Genomic DNA, 19111 nt, shown 5'->3' on the forward strand with positions numbered 1-19111 from the left:
CCTTGCACGATAGACTCATGGCCTTTCCTCGAGGGGTATAATTTCTTAATGAAGGGACACCCTTATAATTTCTGCCACCCTTACAGTTTTTGTGTTAAGTAGGCTCTTTTGGCTGCCAATATCGGAGGATATGTTGGGTACTGTGAATTGAAAGGTCCATAGCTGCAGCTCTATGAAGACATTTTGTACATTGTTGGACTGTGAGGAAGATTCAGGGTGATAGTCAGCCAGGAATGAGCAACAGTTAGAGGACATGACGAACACTTTGAGGTGGGTGCATTTTTGTTGACGGCAAGTACAATTGCAGGGCAGAGTTTGGCAGGACTGAGATGGGAGTTTGCAGACACTTGGAGAATCCTCCATTTTCATACGTGGACAAGGTTTTTTTAATCCTATTAAAAGACTTTTATGGCGACACTATCCATTATGCTCCATGTAGGAATCGCTCTATTGATGCCACCTTATAGATTGTGGTGCGCAACATGCAGACCGTGATATTGTGCTTTGCGGACTTCTATGTGCAAGAGTTTCATAATGAAGTGCGGCCCACTTCAAGCAAGGGGAAAAAAGAGGGCCACACTTTTAAAGTCATTCTAGCAGGACTGCTGGCATATGCGTCCATAGAGGGTGGCAATTGCCCCACCCGCCCATTGGCTGTTTTGTTCCCTCTAAATGATGGCCTGCCACCCTCTGGCAAATAACTTTTTGCAGGGGCCTTAAAGGTGCTTCTTTTTCCTGGCGTCATTCGCGTATTTGCAGGGTTATTTGCTTATCCCGAGTTCGTTCTTCTGGCCTGAAAGGGACACCATGGGAATCGATGTTCATGAATATCACTCGGGTGGTGTCATGCCTCACTCACCTGTTGCATATGGTAGCAGGAATCCGTATGCTTTTAGAACGGCAGCAAGACCGTTCGATAACAGGCGGTCTGTTTTCCAAACTCCCCGCGAAACGGCATTGCATTCCAGCACCTAAAATCACATGATCACGTTGGTGGCGACATCAGTCGCGTGTTTTTGTGCGTATTTAGGTCCATTCCTTCAAGGGTTCTGCGCTTCTGATTGTTGCTACTGTGTCCGTTACTGTTTGCGGTTAGTCACTTCATTGACCGCGTCCTTCAGCCCTGCCTTCTAGGCTGCTCGTGTTTCTCAGACTACTTTCGGAATATTCTTGGTTTCACCAGGTCCTGGTTGCGGACCTTTTTTCCACGCATTCATTCTGGGTGTTGAGGCACTTTTGCATTGGGAAGCAGTTTGCTTTTACTTCCGGAGGTTTCCTGAAACGCTGCCATTTATTCACAGAATCTTCATCAACCGACTTCTACAGTTCGAGTCGCGGAGGTGTCCTGTCCTTGCCAGAAGTCAGGTGAACAGTTTCCTAGCGCATGCTCACTGCCGCGTTTTCAGACGCATAAGAAACATTCTATTATTACTTTAAAACTTCTGAGTTGCGGGAGTTGAATTTACTGAACATTTCATTTCTTTCTTGCCAAATTGATCCAGTTGCTGAGCACTCATTAGTACTCCAGATGGGATTAAATTTGTTTCCCAATATTATGCAAGGGTGAAATGAGCTCTACAGACCAGAGGAAGAACTTTTTTCTGTTTTGAACATTTATGGAAATACCAGGATTATGTTGTATCATATTTTGTGCACAGAACTAAAGGACGCTATCCAGTGTGCACCTTCCCGACACTAGATCGGCCCTCGTTCCGTTCGGGATTAGATTCCTACTAACTCACCCTTTCCTTGTCGGTTCTTTTGTTGGACTTATCTGGAGCACCACAGTTCACTTTGCCATTCAGCAAACTACTCTTACAAGGTTAGTGTGGAAATAGTGGGATTATAAGAGGTCAGCTGAAGCAGATCATTTACTTACCTTACTATATTTTATACACAGATTGGAGAGGGTGCTTAGTTACTCACCCTTTCAATTGATTCCTCGCTTTGGCTGTTATTACATCGGGCAGTGGGTGTAATCAATGGAAAGGCTTCTTCCTTGAGGATTCTTTAGTGAAGGTTAAGAAAGAATTTGGATCAATATTGTATCCTTTGATGATAAAATTCCACCTGTATCCTTTGGTGGTATAAAATTGTTTGTTCTAAAGAATTAAGGGCGGCATGTCAGGTGGGGTCCATCACTGTTAAAAGCAGGCTACTTACATGCTGGGCACACTATTGTTTTCCAAAAGCCGCTTACACTTGTCTAGAAAAAACAAGGCATTTTCAAACAAACATGCTTCTTAAACTTACATTAAATCGTTTTTGCATGTCGAGGGGCAAATGCACTGATGGAGATCACTACGGAAAATCAAAGCTAGTTTTTCTATGAATAACCAGTGTTGTAAGAGTTGTGTGGGCAGCTGCCCCTATTGGTTACCATGATGTAAGAGTTTTCTTTGTTGGCCTCAACCACCCCATGTTTTTCCCCCCTTAATCTTCGCCCTGGACAAATCCGTTGGATGTAGTAGGCTTGTTGGAAGGTCATTTGATAAAACTGCTTTGGAGATCAAAATGCAAGCAAATCTGTAGGGCAGTAAATGGAATAATTCTGTGGTGCAGTTATCATTTGCAAGTAATTGACAAATATTCAGGTAGACTCTATTCCACAGTGTGAGAGTACAACTTTCACAGAGCCATGATAGCGAATTTTTAGATCAGTCTTAAAACTTGAACCCTTGGAGTGGCTTGCCGCAGACGCCATCCTACAGATACGGCAAATGCTCCCAAAAAATAAAATGGTGAGTAAAAATACCTTCAACAATAAAGGAAATGGGCATGTTAGGACCTTGTTCTCCTTCTTTCACCCACACAACTCCATGCATGTGTTTTGGACCAGTAATACACATAGTACCACAGGAATAAACTATTATTGCCTGATTGGAGAAATAAACCTGTATCTTTTAGTGTGTATGAATAACTAGGTGCAAAGGAATAATTACATAAACATTTATTTTCCAGTTAGAACATTTTTACTTGCTTAAAAATTCTCCCATTGGGAATTGGACTTACATTTTTACTCCCTTTTTATTTAAAAAAAAAAAAAAAGAATTACTCACTTCTTATCTGGAGCACTGCGCATACCAAAAATGGTGTTACTTTGCTAAACTCACTAACATCGTATAACTCGGCTGATTACTACCCCCACCCGAAAGTTACTTCCCTGATGCCATGAACATGCCAGTGACTTGAAGCAGCAGCCAGGTGCCCTGGAGATCCAAGGCGGTCGAGCTGTAGCAACTGTTTTACCAGCAAGGCATGTGTGAGTGCTCTGATGTACATGGTAGCATCTATCCCCAAAAATGTGGTGTCTGAAAGCTTGCGCATGAAAATAATACATTGTGTTCACCGAATCTTAAAGGGTGTCCCCAAAAGGACAAATTGCCAGAGTTCAGGCAGGTGCGATAATATGTATGTGCTGAATAGAGCCTTAGAGCACACTTAAAAAAAAAAAAATAATAATAAATAAAAAAAAAAGGTCCAGTCAGTTCTCCAACCTGCATAGGGCTCAGCGTTGTCCAATCGTTGTTGCTGGGATGATTGAGCACAGCACCCCACTTCTCTACTGAATGCCAGTGCTGCAGCAGGGACATCTACCACTGCCCGCACTAAAAGAGGATCTGGTAAGTCCATCTATGTGCGGCCCCCCACACATGGATGAAGGGCCAGGCTGTCTGCATCTCTGCGTATCTGTTAGAGGGGCAGAGAGCATCTTTGTGGCCATTTTCGATGCTGAGGGATCTCCCAGCTATGCCAATATTCCCCAATTGAAGGACATAAAGGGAGGACACAGGGCCACTAAGGGCTGGGCCTCCAGGAAGCAGTCACAGTGGGAAGGGAGGAAACCTAAACCATAGTTCCCACTGTGCTGTTGTATTGGTACAATACTGTCAGTTATATTGGTTGTGGTGGAGTGCTGGCTGCCCAAAACCTCCTTAACTGCCATGGTGTATCGCTAGTAAACTGCATTACGGTTTATTTTTTGTTCCCGAGCAGATGCCATCTTTGTTATGGGCAAAAAAGGCTTTTTTTGTTTTGTGCAAACATTGATAGTTGAAGACAACCTATCCATTTATAATGCATTCATATTAGGTAAGTGGTCTTGTAAAGCACCAATCTGCTAATCAAGTTGACATTGCTGTGTGTGGCTCTGTAAAAAGACAGCTGGGGGACTGTTGGCGAGTTATAGGGAGGCACATTTAGAAAAATAACTGTGCTGATGAGTTCAGGTCGGACGCACCAGCTACCTTTGTGACATTGGGATTCTGTGCTCAAGGGGAGAAAGAACGCTGATCTGCTTATCCATAAGGGGTGGCTCTGCGTTGGGCGAGCAGCAATGGATCTGCTGTGGCTGTTCATAGCAGCAGGGGAGTCTAGTAGGCTTTGCCTTTTGAACCATATGGGGAGTGGTTGCGGTGTAAAACATGTAAGATTTAGCAGTGAGGATGTTTGCAAGACCAGAAACCTATGGGGATAGGCACACGGATTAGTGTGGACCTAGGGAAAAGGTCCTCAGACGTAAGTTGTGGGTAATTCCTGGGTTGCAGCAGTTGTAGTCTTTGAAGATTGTGGATATGAGGTAAGCTTTCAGACAAAGGTACATACATTGTGGTCTATCGATAGTATGTATAGAAGACCAACTCCTTCAGCTTTGAATGGGTGGTTATAGCGGTCAGTCCTAAATCTTGTGGTCCTCTTCAATACAAAGTTTCTTTGGAAAAGAGTTGTTTGGTAGCCAGTAGCAAAAAATGAGTATCCTTTTCCTGCTTAAGCTAGGAACTTGCGTTACTGCACCTTCTAGCCCTCGCTGGTGTTCTGTAACTGCATCGCGAAGGAACCCCAACCATTTCCATGGGAAGCACAATGGGAGATTCAGAAGATTTTGTTTTTCTTTTCTTTACTTTGGAGCCAATGGATAACGTGCAGTGCTGGGGTAATGTCTTTGAACCTCAAAGGAGTGGTATGGCTGCTGCATTTTGGGTTCTCTGACGTTTTCCATGAGGTATTGTGAGGCTCATATCGAGGCGCTTTGCGTGGTCTAGTCTTGATGTAAGTAGTGATCTTGCGGCCAGGGTCCTTTTTGTTTAAAGGACAGATGGATGAAGGGGGGGGGGGGGGGGGGGTGGATGATGTGAACTTTAAGCGCATTGTGGAAAAATGTGCTTTTGACAGTGGCTCTCCACTGTTTAAGAGCGGGTCTGCTGTGTTTCTGGGGCTCTTTATTGAGGATCATGGGTATCGGGCAAGGGCATTGGCGTGATGTTGGGTGCAGCCGCACTGCAGATCATGTTCTGGTGGGGGTTAAACTTTAGTCTATTGTGCAAGACTGATTGAGGTTCAGGTGGGGAGTCATGTAAACATTGAACAGGAGAGGCAGTGAAAGGATGCATCCTGCGTGGTGTGGGGGAGAGACTCGGCTGCTGAAATGTCAATTGGGATAAGTGTGCTCTCGTAGTGGTTCATTGTGTTCTTTAGAATTTCCCAGCTGGAGCATAAGGATAATTCTTTACCGCTCTGCGCAAAAATAGAAGATAAAATAGTCCTGTCTGTCGCGTGCTTCTATGTAGTCCCGGAGATGGTGTTATGTACATTTTTCAAGGGGATTGGGTCCTCCGACATATTCCATATCTATGACAGTAATCACCACCGCTGTGCTGCTTCGGAAAATCTTTTCTGCGTCCTGCGTCAATAAGGTCAATGCACTGTCCTTGAGGGCCTCTGTCGAGCCGACATCACCGGATTTTATAAGTAGGACGCACGACGCCCGTAGCCTCAGTTCTGTTTTTTCCGCTAACGTTTTCGCTTCGGAGATCTCGGCACGCCTCGATTCCACTGAATCCTGTTCTTTCGGTTCTTTGAACCTATTTCTTCATTGCGAAAATATGTCTTCGGCTTCTTCCACCCCGCGGTCCGGATTTAAGAAGTGTCAGGTGTGCTGGTCCAAGATGTCCCTGACGGATACGTACAACGCTTGCTTCTGGTGCCTCGGGGAGGACCATGATACGGACCGTTGACTGCGAATCGCTCACTTCGAAGGTCTTGCGGGAGCGTAAGAAGAAGCTGTTGGTCGGTAAGGTGGCCAAGCCCCAGAAGTCGCGTTCCACTGGTCTTTCGACGGACGATTCGAGGGGCCACTCTCTGCATCATCGTCGTGAGTCCGGGGGTTCTCGGTCTGGGGTCCCGCCATTCCCCTGCCTATTCAAGGCACTCCAGGAAGCGCCGTCACAGGTCGCCTTTCCCGTCCTCTTCCGAGGACTCCGCCCATCAGCGGGTAGCTTGTCCCAACAAGCATTCCATTCCTGAGGAATGAGATTCGTTCCGAAAGGAGATGGTGATATTTCAATCGCAGGGCTCCGTCCGGCCGCGCTAGAGACACTGCTCTTCCGCCTTCGGGCTCGAGCAGTCGTCGCGACCACCGGGTGCCTTCGAGGTCTCGGTCGGACAAGGATGGTCGCTCTAGGCATGCCCGTTCCAGGTCCCGGTCCTCAACGCCATCGAGACTGTGAGACTCTGAAGTCTTGGAAGAAGACATCGACGCCGGCGGCGCCGAGGTCGTCGACGGACTCTCTCGAGGCCCCGCTTTCAAGGAAGTCGTTGATGTCATCGACGCCCAGGCTGTCGAGACAAGCTTGGGGCCCCGGCCCCGAGGCCTGTGTCGACGCTGTTGAAGCTGTCGGCGCCGTGCTCGATGTTGACGCCCATTCCGTTGACGCCCTAAACGCCTTTTTGAGGCAAACTTGTCGGAGGTACCCCGTGGCACGGTGGCACCCACCAGAAAGGCGATGGCTAAGGCTAAACATGTCTTTGTGCCTTTTTCTATACCCTCTTTCCAGCCTCTGGATTATATTTGAGGTGGATGAGGGGTCTGAGGAAGGTGAGGTTCCTGCATTGGTTCCTGATGACATTGTTTCCGGTCACAGTCAACTTGAGGACCTGCGTCAGTCCCTGCACGACGCCAGTGGTCTTGACACCTCTCCGGAGGTGGAGTTTGGTAGGCCGGAGCTTGGCACACATGCTGAATCTTCATATCGGCGCCTCATGTCGAGGGTCACTGAATACCTGGGTTGGTCTGACCCCCCACCCACCCCTGGGGATTTTCAGCAGGATGACCTGCCTGATATCTTGGACCAAGGTCCTCCAACTGACCCGGTGCTGCCATTCCATATGGCCTTGCAGAGAAGTGTGGCTGTGGCTTGGACTTCTCCAGAGAGTCTCCTGGCAGTGAGCAAGTCCTTGCCGAAGAAATATTGCCCAGCAAGTGACGACCCTTGCTACTTGACAACGCACCCTACTCTGGAGAGTTTGGTGGTGCAGGCGGCTAAGGCCCCCCTAAAGCAGGCGTCGTATCCTACCATCCCTTCTGATGGGGACGACACACGTTTTGACGGCTGGGCGAAGGTGTTTTCTTCTGTGGGTATGGCGCTTCAGGATGCAAACTCCATTTGTGCCCTGTCTCATTTCACACAAACTCTGTGGAACTGCATTTCCTTGGCGGATGATCATATCCCCGAAGGGGAAGAATGGGATGGATTCCTTGTTATCGTGCAGGATGGCAAGGACGCCATGTGTGAATCCGTTCAGTCGGGTTTGGACATGGTTGATTGCGTCAGCCGGTCCATGGCGGTGAGCACCGTAATGCGCAGGTTCGCATGGTTGCGGAAGTCGGGTTTTGCTCCGGATGTGCACGCACGGCTCCTCAACATGCCCTTTGATGGTGAACATCTTTTTGGCAGCAAGGCTGACGAGTCTTGAGAGGTTGCAGACCTCAAGAGCTGCAGCGAAGTCGTTGGGCGCTGCAGTCCACCAACCTCTGCCTTTTCATCTTAGGGGACAGCAATGGAGGGGAGGTTCTTTTCGTTATTACTCATCCTTTAGTAGAGCGAGAGGAGCTGCAAGTCAAAGGGGCAACCGTAGGAGTGCCAGAGGTGGAAAACAAGGTACTCTAGGTGCCAAGGCCGCGCAAGCAGTTGCCTCTTTGCCCTCCGGCACTGCTGCAGCCGCTTCAGCTCAGTCATGAGGCCCATGCTTCTCCGGTTGGGGGAAGACTTGCGCAGCATCTTGTAGAGTGGCGTGCCATTACTTCAGAAGTGTGGGTTCTGGAGATCATAACCCACGACTACTGTCTTCCTTTCCGGCAGAGGCCTCACGACAATCCACCAGGAAACCTCTCTTTGAAGAGGCCGGATCCGCTCCTTGCGCAGGAAATTCAATCCCTGCTGGAGAAGACGCCATAGAACTGGTGCCTGTAGCGGAGAGGAACAAGGGATGGTATTCCCCTTATTTTTTTGATTTCAAAGAAAGACGGGGGATTGAGACCCATCAAGGACTTGCACGGTTTGAACAAGCTCCTTTGGAAGGACAAGTTCAAGATGGTTACTCTTTCTCAAGTCCTCCAGGCCCTTCAACTTCAGGACTGGTTGGTGTCTCTAGACCTCAAGGGCGCTTATTTTGATGTGCCGATCCATCCCAAGCACAAGAAGTACTTGAGGTTCGTGGTTGGCGACTCCCACTTTCAGTTTCAGGTCCTGCCGTTCGGATTGACCTCCGCCCCGAGAGTCTTCACCAAGCTCATGGTGGTGGCAGCGTATCTCAGGAAAGGGGATTCACGTCTACCCCTACCTGGACGATTGTCTGATCAGGGTGTGCTCTCCCGAGCAAGCCCTGGATCATCTGGCCGTCACCTGCCACTCCCTTCACAAGCTGGGCTTGTTCTTGAGATTGCTCAGCCTCATGGCATCCTGCATTCTTCTGGTGCCAGAGGCCAGGTTGCGGATGAGATCTTTGCAATGGGCACTGAAGCTTCAGTGGGCTGTCCTCCGGCAGGATGTCGGACCCCGTTCAATTGCCGCCCTTGGTTGCCCAGGACAGTCTGTGCTTGGCCGTCGAAGGCAATCTGATGAAGTGGGCTCGGTTTTGGCTGCCCTTGCCAGAGGTGACGATCGTGATGGACGCGTCCCTCACGGGGTGGGGAGCTCATGCCAATGAGCTGACAGTCAGCGGTCGTTTGTCTCTGGAGTCCAGACTCCACATCAATCTGTTGGAGCTGAGGACTGTCAGGCTTGCCCTGAAGGCTCTTCTGCCGACTGTGCGAGGAAAGAATGTCCTGATTCTGACGGACAACCCAGTGGCCATGCACTGCCTCAACAAAAAGGGTGGAGGGGGGCAGGGTTACTTCCTCTGTGCAGAGAGGCGATGCAGCTCTGGTTCTGGGCAATCCAGCAGGAGATTTCGATCTCGGCAGTTCATCTGGCCGGAGACACAAACGAGACGGCGGACGCTCTGAGCAGGCAGAGCGTGATCTCTCACGAGTGGGAGTTGGCTCAGGAGATTCTCCTGGAGATCTTCGCCCTTTGGGGGACCCCCTCAAGCGGATCTCTTCGCCTCCAGTGTCAACCGGAAGTGCGAAAGGTTCTGCTCGCGGGATTTTCCTCCAAGAGGAGCTTTAGGAGACGCGTTCGTGGTGGAGTGGTCATTCCCACTGCTGTACGCGTTTCCTCCAGTCCCCGTCGTCCCGCAAGTGCTGCAGAGGTTCGGTTCCCGGATGATCCTCATTGCTCCAGCATGGGCCAGGAGGACGTGGTACCCGGACTTTCTCGACTTGTCCATCTGCCCTCCACGGCATCTTCCCAACCGAGACGATCTGCTCTCACGGGTGGGGGTCAGGTTCTCCATCCAGAGGTCAGGTCCCTCAACCTTCCCGCTTAGCTTCTGAAAGGTTGAGGTAGAAGGATTGGGACCTCCCTGAAGATGTGATGGAGGTGTTGCTTTCGGCCAGACGGCCGGCAACAAAGTCCCTGTACTGTTGCCATTGGAGAAAGTTCTACGACTGGTGCAGGGTTATGAATGTGGATCCTTTTTCATGTGACATTTCTTTTTTGCTTTCTTTAGCCCACAAGGGCTTGCAAGTGGGTACCATTAAATGTTACCTGGCGGCGCTGTCCATATTTAAGTGCTCGTCTGAGGAGTGTTCTTATTGTAAAATTCCTTTAATTTCTCAGTTTCTAAAAGGGCTCACTAATGTGTTCCCTCCGTCACCTTTCCAGGTGCCCGGTTGGCATTTGAACCTGGTTCTCAAGTTTCTAATGGGTCCTCCATTTGAGCCTTTACATTGTTGCCCTTTGCGACTTAACTCTTAAAACTGTATTTCTAGTTGCGGTCACTTCCGCTCGCAGAGTGAGTTACAGGCACTTTCAGTTAAGCCACCCTTCACTGTGTTTCATAAGGACACGGTTGTCCTTGGAGTTCGTCCGTCCTTTCTTCCGAAGGTGGTGTCGGAATTTCATTTAGGCCAGAAGGTTGTTCTTCCGGCGTTTAGGTTGGATCCTAGGAGAGCTGTGAGCTTCTACATTTCTCGCATGTCCCGGGTCAGAGTGGACGATCAGCTCTTTATTGGTTACGCTGGAAGGCGTTTGGGACAAGCTGTGACTTTGTCCAGATGGATTATCTTGGCAATTTCTGAATGTTACCGCCTGGTGGGTAAGGACCCTCTGGTAGGCTCACGGGCCCATTCGACTAGGGGTTATGGCTGCCTCTACTGCCCTGCAGAGGGGTATTCCTATTTGTAACATCTGTGATGCAGCCACTTGTGCTTCGGTCCATACTTTCGTACGTCACTACTCCCTAGATTCTATCCGTGGGCAGGATCTGCCCTTTGGCAAGGCGGTCCTTTACTCTGCAATTTGATTGGACATCTCTAAATTTGTGTATTCTAAATTCTTTTCCCACCTCCTTACGTTAGTACTGCTTTGGGATTCTGTCATAGATATGGAATATGTCGGAGGATCCAATCCCCTCGAACAAGTTACTCTTACCTGGTAACGTTCTTTTGATGAGATGGTCCGACTTATTCCATATCTCTCCCTCCCTGCCTTCCCGCTACAGAATTTCCTATGCGATTGCAGCTTACGTTTCCGCAAGGCTTTCTGTGGTCATACTGGCAGTTGATCGGTGCCACACGTTCTGGGAAAAAACTACAACTGAGGCTACGGGCGTTGTGCGTGCGTCCTACTTATAACATCTGGTGACGTCGGCTCTATGGAGGCCCTCGAGGACGACGTCATTGACGCAGAAGCCGAAGAGATTTTCCGAAGCAGCACAGCTGTGGTGCTTACTGTCATAGATATGGAATACATCAGACCATCCCATCGAAAGAACGTTACCAGGTAAGAGTAACTTGTTCTTCTAGAACATTAACAATGCAAGAAATGGCGTTTGAGATGGGGTGGTAGCTTGTCGGGCCTTTTGGGAGAGCTGTGGATTTTTTGGTAAGTGGCTTGAGAAAGGCCACCTTAAAAACTGCCGGGACACATGGTTATGATCAAACTGCTGAGGAAGGATAAAAAACTGTCCACTGGTGTGGTCTCATCCTTTTTGTAGAAGTTGGGCAGATGGCGTGGCGGGTGTGAGTATTTTGCGCATCCTACTGGGCCAATAGTAGATGTTGGGTCTTGTATAGAGAAGATGAGGAACAATGCCACAGAAGTGGTGTTTGCTGGTGTTCCTTTTCAGGTACTCATGGATGTGTATGATCTCCATGTTCTGAAATGCGCAGCAATTTGGTCATAAAGGTTGTGAGCCGGTGTTGTTGTGGTTGTTAGTGGCTGATGGGTCTTTGAATTGTTGGATAATTGGAAACATTTATTTTTTCTGTTTTGCCATTTCTAGAAGTTTAAAAAAAATATATATTTTGTGCCCCGTTAGGTGCACCCACACATGTGAGGTAACGTTTTCATCGGGAAACGTGTGGTGACGCAGGAGGGTAGGCCATGTGGTGTTGGCGGTGTTTCGGTGGGTGGCCAGAGCGAAATGTCTGAGATTGTCTTTATTTCCAGCCAATTTCAGAGACATTTCCCTCTGTCCACTCACCGAACATGTCGCCAACAGATGTCATACTTTCCCGCGTTCCCACAGGTGTCCCGACGAAAAAGGTACCTCACATGTGTGGGTGCACCTACCGGAGCGGAAAAGGGTAACCCACTGGTAACCCCAAGCCTTTCGGCAGATCCCATTTTGTTCATGTGGGCAACCTACAGATTTTGGCCTAGGGTGTCGAAGCCAGCAAGGAAAACTGGGAACCCCATGCATTTCCCAAAAGAGGACTCCTGTGGGAATGCAGAGGTCGGACTTGCGCAAAGCGGCCCAGAATGTATTACCCAGAACCCCAGACAAAGTGAACATTGTGTTTTTCCCCCCACCAAATATCACACTTAGTCAGGGATTGTGGCTAATAAAAACTGGGGCTTTTTGCGCAAGGCAGACCCCTGGATTCCCACGGGTGTCCTCTTTTCAGAAATACATGGGGTTCCCTGTTTTCCTTGGTGGCTTGGACACCTGAGGCCCATATATGTATGGTGTACCCGTGTGGAAAAATCGTGAAAGTCAGCTGTCAGAACAGACCTGGGGTTACCTGTGTTTTAGGCTTTCCCCTTGGTGCCCAGGTAAGTGCACCCACACATGCGAGGTACCATTTTCATTGGCACACCTGTGGGAACGCGGGACGGTAGGCCATGTGTTGGTGGCGGCGTGTTTCAGTGGGTGAGCCAAGTGAAATGTGCAGAAAATTGGTGTTTTTTCACCTAATTTCAGACTGACGCTTTTTCCGGGTAATAAATTCTGGGCCGATTTACGCAAGTCAGACCTCTGCAGATTCCCACGGGTGTCCTCTTTTCGGAAATGCATGGGGTGCCCTGTTTTCCTTGGTGGCTTGGACACCCGAGGGCCATATCTGTATGGTGTGCCCGTCTGGAAAAATTGTGAAATTCAGAAATCTGAGAAGTCTTGGGGTTAGGGGTGTGTTTGGCTTTCCCCTTGGCGCCCAGGTAGTTGCACCCACACATGTGAGGTACCGTCTTCATCGGGACATGTGTGGGAAGGCATGACATTTGGTGTGTTTGTGTGGTTTCCATAAAGTTTTGACCCATTTCCTGGTGCCCTTTGTCACACAACCCTTTCATTTCCCAAATGTGCCCTACATTTAGTCGCTGCTTTAGGCAGCATACACTTCTGTAACCTGCACAAGTCACCTACCCTTGAAAAGATCTGCCGGTGCTCTTTCAAAAAATGTATGCTTGCCGTTCGCCACCACATTGGTTTTCCAGATTTACACATGCTAAGTACGTCTGTTCAGGCCATAAGCATAAAACTCTTGTGTACCATGGCTGTGTTTGGCTTGTGGTATTGCTTGTTTTTTGAAACACTAACAAAAATGTGTACTTTCCTAACTGCAAGAGTCTGGAATGTAGCAGAGCATTGTTTTTGCTCAAAATTCATAGAAGCCATTGCCATACCAAGCCAATCATGTCCACCACATACATTTTTTTTCGGTCATTTTCCCACATTTTTCCCTACCTAGTTGTTGCCCGACCTTCGCAAATCACCCCTTCCTAAACTTGGAATTTTGTCTACTTTTCAGAAATATATGCATTTCTGTCCTCCAATTCGGCTTTCCTACTACCCTTTTCTTCCATTCCGTCCATGCATGTCCAATTGGCAAAAATGTCCAAAATCGCCTACCTCTCGCAAAACGGTTGATAACCACATCAAAATATTTTTTTTTCATTTCCACTCAACCTGTTCTTGAAAGCCAGGAAATTGGGGCATTCAGCATAGCAAACCATTTGTTCCTAGCTCTTACAAGGAAAAAAGCACAGGCTTCTTTGTACATTTTATTCACATTTTTTGAAAAAACACATTTTTGCCCTTTTTGGTTATTTTCTCACCCCCTACAGCAACCTAGGATTCCTGGGTGGCGTTGCGACCGCCTACATGTGGGGTGGGAGGGGGGAAAGGAGCCAAATTTGGCCGAGAGATCGCATGTAACAAAAATGTTACAAGGCATTGAATGGCCACATACCGAAATCACCAAAAAAGGCCTTGGCACTGGGGGGAAATGCCCATGGCAGTTAAAGGGATAAAGTAGAAAAAAATTGCAAAATTATACATTTATGCAGATAAGGGCTGAACTACTGTTAGGGAGAATTCTCAGAAAATGTGCGAATTCCCGCTATGCTGGATTTTGAGGACTTGATTATTTTAACCTGTAGAGAGAGAGACCCTTTTCCCACTCTGTATTTTATGTGATTTGATACTGTTTCTTTTTTGGTTTTGGAGTCTAACCAACTCCATGGGCATAATTTCTTACAATTCTCACAAAGCACCTTCAGTGCAGTGACACAGGGAAGTCTTTCAGATTTCTCAAGGTTTAAATACCTTCTCTGGGATCAACTGTTTCCCAGAACAGTGGAGTGAAATTGACTTCACTTAGCCCTGTAAAATTCTAGACCCAGCATACCCTATCTTACAATAGAGTGCTGGAGAGGTTACTTCATATCCCCTATGTCTAGTTACTCATGTAACAGTAAAATGTTACCCTTTCCTCTCAGAATGGCTGGTGACAGTGGTTTTACAATGAACTACCATGATTTTACCCCAACCGTGAACTGTTCGCAGCTCTGGTAACGTTAAATCGCAGGAGCCGTGTTTTTCAACATGGCGCTTGAGCCTCCACTGTTAAAACGGTTCCCGGTGTTCTTTTTTCGCCATTTCTTTGTGGAAAGGTCCTCGAGTTTTTCTCTGCGCTCCAAACCAGGTTTGGTCTTTGTTCTGGCTTTGGCGGGCTTCAGGAGTGAAACCCTCCTCTGGCTCCAGAGTATCTGGGGTAGGCAGGAAGTGAGGGAGGTGCCCGACACTCCCTGTGCTTAGTCTCCTAGGAGACCCAAATGCACTCTGTGGTGATTAGCTGGCTGACTGTCCGGGAAGGACAGCCACCCTGCTGGGTGAGTGGCAGCTAGGCTGGAATGAATGGGAGAGAACTGAATAAAAGGTGAGTCTCTTGGCTTGGAAGGTAGTCGACCACTGGACGAAGAAACCGAAGAAGAGCTTGAAGAGGGCTTCTGCAGCAACTCCTGGACCATTGGTTTGCCCGGTGAAGCCCTGCTGCAGGGCCGAATCGCCAATTTTGCATCGACAAAGAAGCCTTGCAAGGACGACATCTCCATTTGAGTTGGTGGGACCAATCAACTCCCAAGTAGGACATCTGGGCACTCATTTAGGAGCTGGTTGCATATCCTCAGAGTGCTGCAGGAAACCGTAGAGCCAGGGAGAGGGACACCAGATTGTGTGTGTTGCTTGTAAGCTGGCCGAAAGCTTATGGAAGATCCTCAGACTCCACGAAGCACGACTGACCAAGCCGCACTTGCCCCCCCCTACCCCCGCCCTGCCCCCCAACACCTCCCTCAGTTGAGTGCGGGACTTCAGATGTGAGGAAAGTCCACCTTGACAGCCAAGATACACGCTTCTTGCTATTTAATGTACCGCAAGAAGCTGAAACGCGAAACAGCTACTGAAGGTAAAGTTTGCCGGTTGGCAGCTTTGACAGTGCCAGTACAGTGCAGGAATCCCCGACGACCTCCCTCTTGTAGAGCTGCATAGGAAAGGAAGTCTTAAGCTACATCTTTTTCTTCTTTACTAAGGTACTGTAAAACTAGTCTGAGAACTTACCTCTTGCTGTGGAAGTGCTTGTAACTTCTGCAACTCACAAGTCTAAGCTTGTGGCCCTACATTTGATTCTTCTTGTTCTCAAAGACTCCTAACAACTTGTGCAAAGACTTTTCCATTTACTTACCTGAAGTGCTGCATCCTATACAAAGACTTTGGCCTATTGACTTTGGCTTAGCCAATTGAATCACTCACCTCAGAGCCATCTGAAAGTATTTGCCCTGCTTATGACTATTTGTATTTCTTGTGTTCTAATAACCTTTTCCTTTTACTTACCTTTTTAAAGAGTATTCTGTATACCAACAGTAAGGTATTAATGTCCTAGCACCCTTGTTACTGAAGTCACCTGTGGGTGTAGGTTGTCTGTGGGCCATCCCAAAATGGCCTTGTCTGATCCAGAAACTGAGCGTGTACAGTATTGAAGTATATTTTGGTGGTACTATTCTATTGCTCCCTTCTGAAGAAGGCTCAATAACTGACTGATAAATAATTGTTTATGCAAGAAACCCTGAGTCTAAGAGTTAATTTGAATATCTTTTTAACTGTGAATCTTTGTGTCTCCACTACTGCTCACATTTCCCCTCTTGATATAATCCTGGCTGCTCAACACGCTACCAAAACTGTGTAGTACAAGCTTATACCAAAGGTTGGGTTGCCTATACCTGTAGTCCTATGTTCCGAGAGGGTACTGCATTCAAACCTTGCCTAACTGCTTGCAAGTCACTTGCATGTCATTTAAAAATCTAAACTGTGCAATACAGCTATTTTACCCATATTTACTATGTAGCTGTAGCTTTTTATTACGAGCTGTGAGGTACTTAAATGTCTCCAGTGCCTTTCTAGCAATCTTCTGCAGCCCAACGTGTTTTTCTTATAACCTGGCTGTTTCAGTGCAGCCATATAATGCTGGTCGGGGGAATGCTGGGATGAAGCTTTCTGAGGGGCAAAGTGAATGTTTCAAATCCCCACATTTCATACCAATGTGGGATGAAGTTGTGTAGGTGCGCGCACGCTACTGGGGGGGATATTGGCAACTGAAAACGAGTTCAGTACCCGAGGCACCCGCTCCGCAGGAGGGTGTGCTTTCGAGGGCATTCACCTTATCTCCTTTGGCGTTTTGGCCGAGGTCAGTAAAGTCTGGGAGAAACAACACTCTGGACTGTTTGTCAACAAGAAGATTGACACATGTTACAGGCTCCATTCTTCGGAAGAGGTGGCCTTAGTGTCGTGTCCGCCCCTCCACGGTAGTGGCTGCAGCCACTTTGCAATCCCGACCTGCGTCATCCTCTTCTACGACGGCTACACAGGTTCTGGCTAAAGAGGACAAGCTTCTCGACTCCCTTGGGAGGAAGATTTTCGCTAACTCGTTCCTGCAGCTGCGTCAAGCCAACGCAGAACTGGTGTTAGCGGGGGAGAATATGATAATGTGGAAAGGTCTGTCAGAGTTTGAGGAGTTTATTCCCGCTCACGAGCTGGAAGATTTCGAAGCGGAATTGTCGGACGCCAGGGTCTTGGCACAGGATCTGCTGGAGGCTGCGGCGCATCATGTCGACACCTCGGCCCGGGGCCTTATGCGTGGCATGGATACCTCTCGTCAGGCTTAGCTGCATGCCACCAAGTTCTCTAAGGAGGTGCAGGATAAGGTTTTGGACCTGCCTTTTGATGGTAAGGAGCACTTTCATTCTACAACAGACGTGGAGCTGACCAAAAATAAGGACAGCACTCAGACCGCCAAGTCCTTGTCTGTCCTGGTGAAACCTCCTTTCAGGACACAGATAGTCGTCAAACCCTCAGCCTGCCTCTGGTTTCAGGGTTTTTTTAGATCGGAAATTCCGCAGGGTTGACACACCTTCGGGAAATTCCTGCCGAAGGCAGCAACTGAGTCGGTTTTTCTCCCGCTCCTCAGCCTCCTTTTCAGGTTCAGGTGGTGCTGCCACTGAGAAACCAGCTAAAAGAGGGTTTTCTGCGCTCGCATGAGACCCTGGTGGCAGGATGCATTGCGTCTCATTGGGCGGTGTGGCAGACCATCACCGAGGACCGGTGGATCTCGTCAGTCGCTCGGGCAGGCTTCCGCTTACCCCTTCACTCTACCCCACCCATCAATCCTCCCTTCCAGCAGTCGGGGTCGCCCTCCCTCAGAGCCGAGATTCAGAAGTTACTGGATCTCAGGGAGGTGGAACTAGTGCCTCTAGGGGAGGGAGGGCTTCTATTCCCGACTGTTTACAGTGCCCAAACCCAACTAGGCTGGCCTGCGCACCATCCTAGACCTTTCCCAGTTCAATCTCTCTCTACCCCAAGAGACATTAAAGATGATCATGCCCTGTCAAAGTCCTCTTTACAGAAGGGCGATTGGCTCAGCGTGGCGGACCTCCAGGATGCTTATATGGATATCCTGATCTGGAATCCACATCGGAGATGCCTACGGTTTTCCACGGGGGAGGAGCACTTCCAGTTACGAGTGCTCCTTTTTGGCCTCAGCTCGGCACTGCATGTCTTTACGAAGAGGATGTCGGTTATCGCAGCTTATTTTCGGCTTCTGGGTATTCACGTGTATCCATATTTGGACGATTCTGTGCTTCACAGTCCTTGTCCACTGAAGGCCTCAAGCAATCTTCAGTCTCTCCTCCAGCTCCTGTTTCCCCTTGGGTTGTCAGTGAACTGGTGGAAATCTTCCATGATGGTCTCTCAGGCCTTGACTTTCCTGGGGTTTCGTTGGAACACGATCGACTTCAGAGTCTACCTGACCGGTGACAGAATGGCGGATCTGTGTGCCACGTGTCAGATGTTTGCGCAGTTGGAGGGCATGTCGGCCTGGTGGTTTCAGAGGCTTCTTGGCCTCATGACCTCGTGCGTATTGGCTCTTCCTCGGCTCGAGGTGAGGCGGACGCAGATGGCTCTTCGGAGTTCTTGGCGTCAGACTATGGATCCGGACTCCCGGATAATATCGATTCTGGCTTTCATGAGAGCGGACCTGGTGTGGTGGTAGTCTCTTAGCAACCTGTCGGTGGGTGCACAATGGTGACGATCATGGCTGACTCCTCCCTTCTGGGGTGGGGTGCGACGTTGGATCTTCAGGTCTCTGACCTCTGGTCGCCCCAAGACAAGTTCCTTCATATAAATCATCTAGAGCTTCTGGCGATCTTCGTGGCGATCAAGGCATTCAGGCCGGTCATTGCCAACAAAATGGTTTGTGTCCGCATTGACAATGTGGTGGTCATGTTTTACATCAACAAGCCGGGGGGGGGGAACCAAGTCTCCTCTTGTGGATCTTGCTATTCAGGTTTGAGAATGGGTGGTACAGCATGGTGTCTGGCTGATGGCAGTACACATCCCGGGTCAGCTGAACGTCACGGCAGATGCCCTCAGCCAACAAACAATGGTCAGCTACGAGTGGGAATTGAAAACGGAGGTCCTCTTACAGATATTCCTGTATTGGGGCACTTCGGAAGTGGACCTCTTTGCAACATTGGCACACAAACTTCCTCTGTATGCCTCCAGAAATAGGCTGGGAGCCTCCTCTCTGGGAGATGCTCTCGAGATTCCATGGCACAACATGAGGGCCCATGCTTTTCCGCCTCTGATTCATCGGACGATTTGCAAGCTGAAGAACACAGTG

At 48.7% G+C, this 19111-nt stretch overlaps 1 protein-coding gene across 4 annotated transcripts in view; it reads left to right on the forward strand.

Annotated features, from left to right (window-relative positions):
• The window catches only part of KMT2B (lysine methyltransferase 2B), a 1990704-nt gene that overhangs the window by 50385 nt on the left and 1921208 nt on the right, over window positions 1-19111 (forward strand). The gene's annotated exons all lie outside the window — the stretch shown is intronic.

The sequence above is a fragment of the Ambystoma mexicanum genome, chromosome 1p (genome assembly GCF_040938575.1).
Source record: "Ambystoma mexicanum isolate Mex_15411 chromosome 1p, UKY_AmexF1_1, whole genome shotgun sequence".
Taxonomy (NCBI): Eukaryota; Metazoa; Chordata; class Amphibia; order Caudata; family Ambystomatidae; genus Ambystoma; species Ambystoma mexicanum.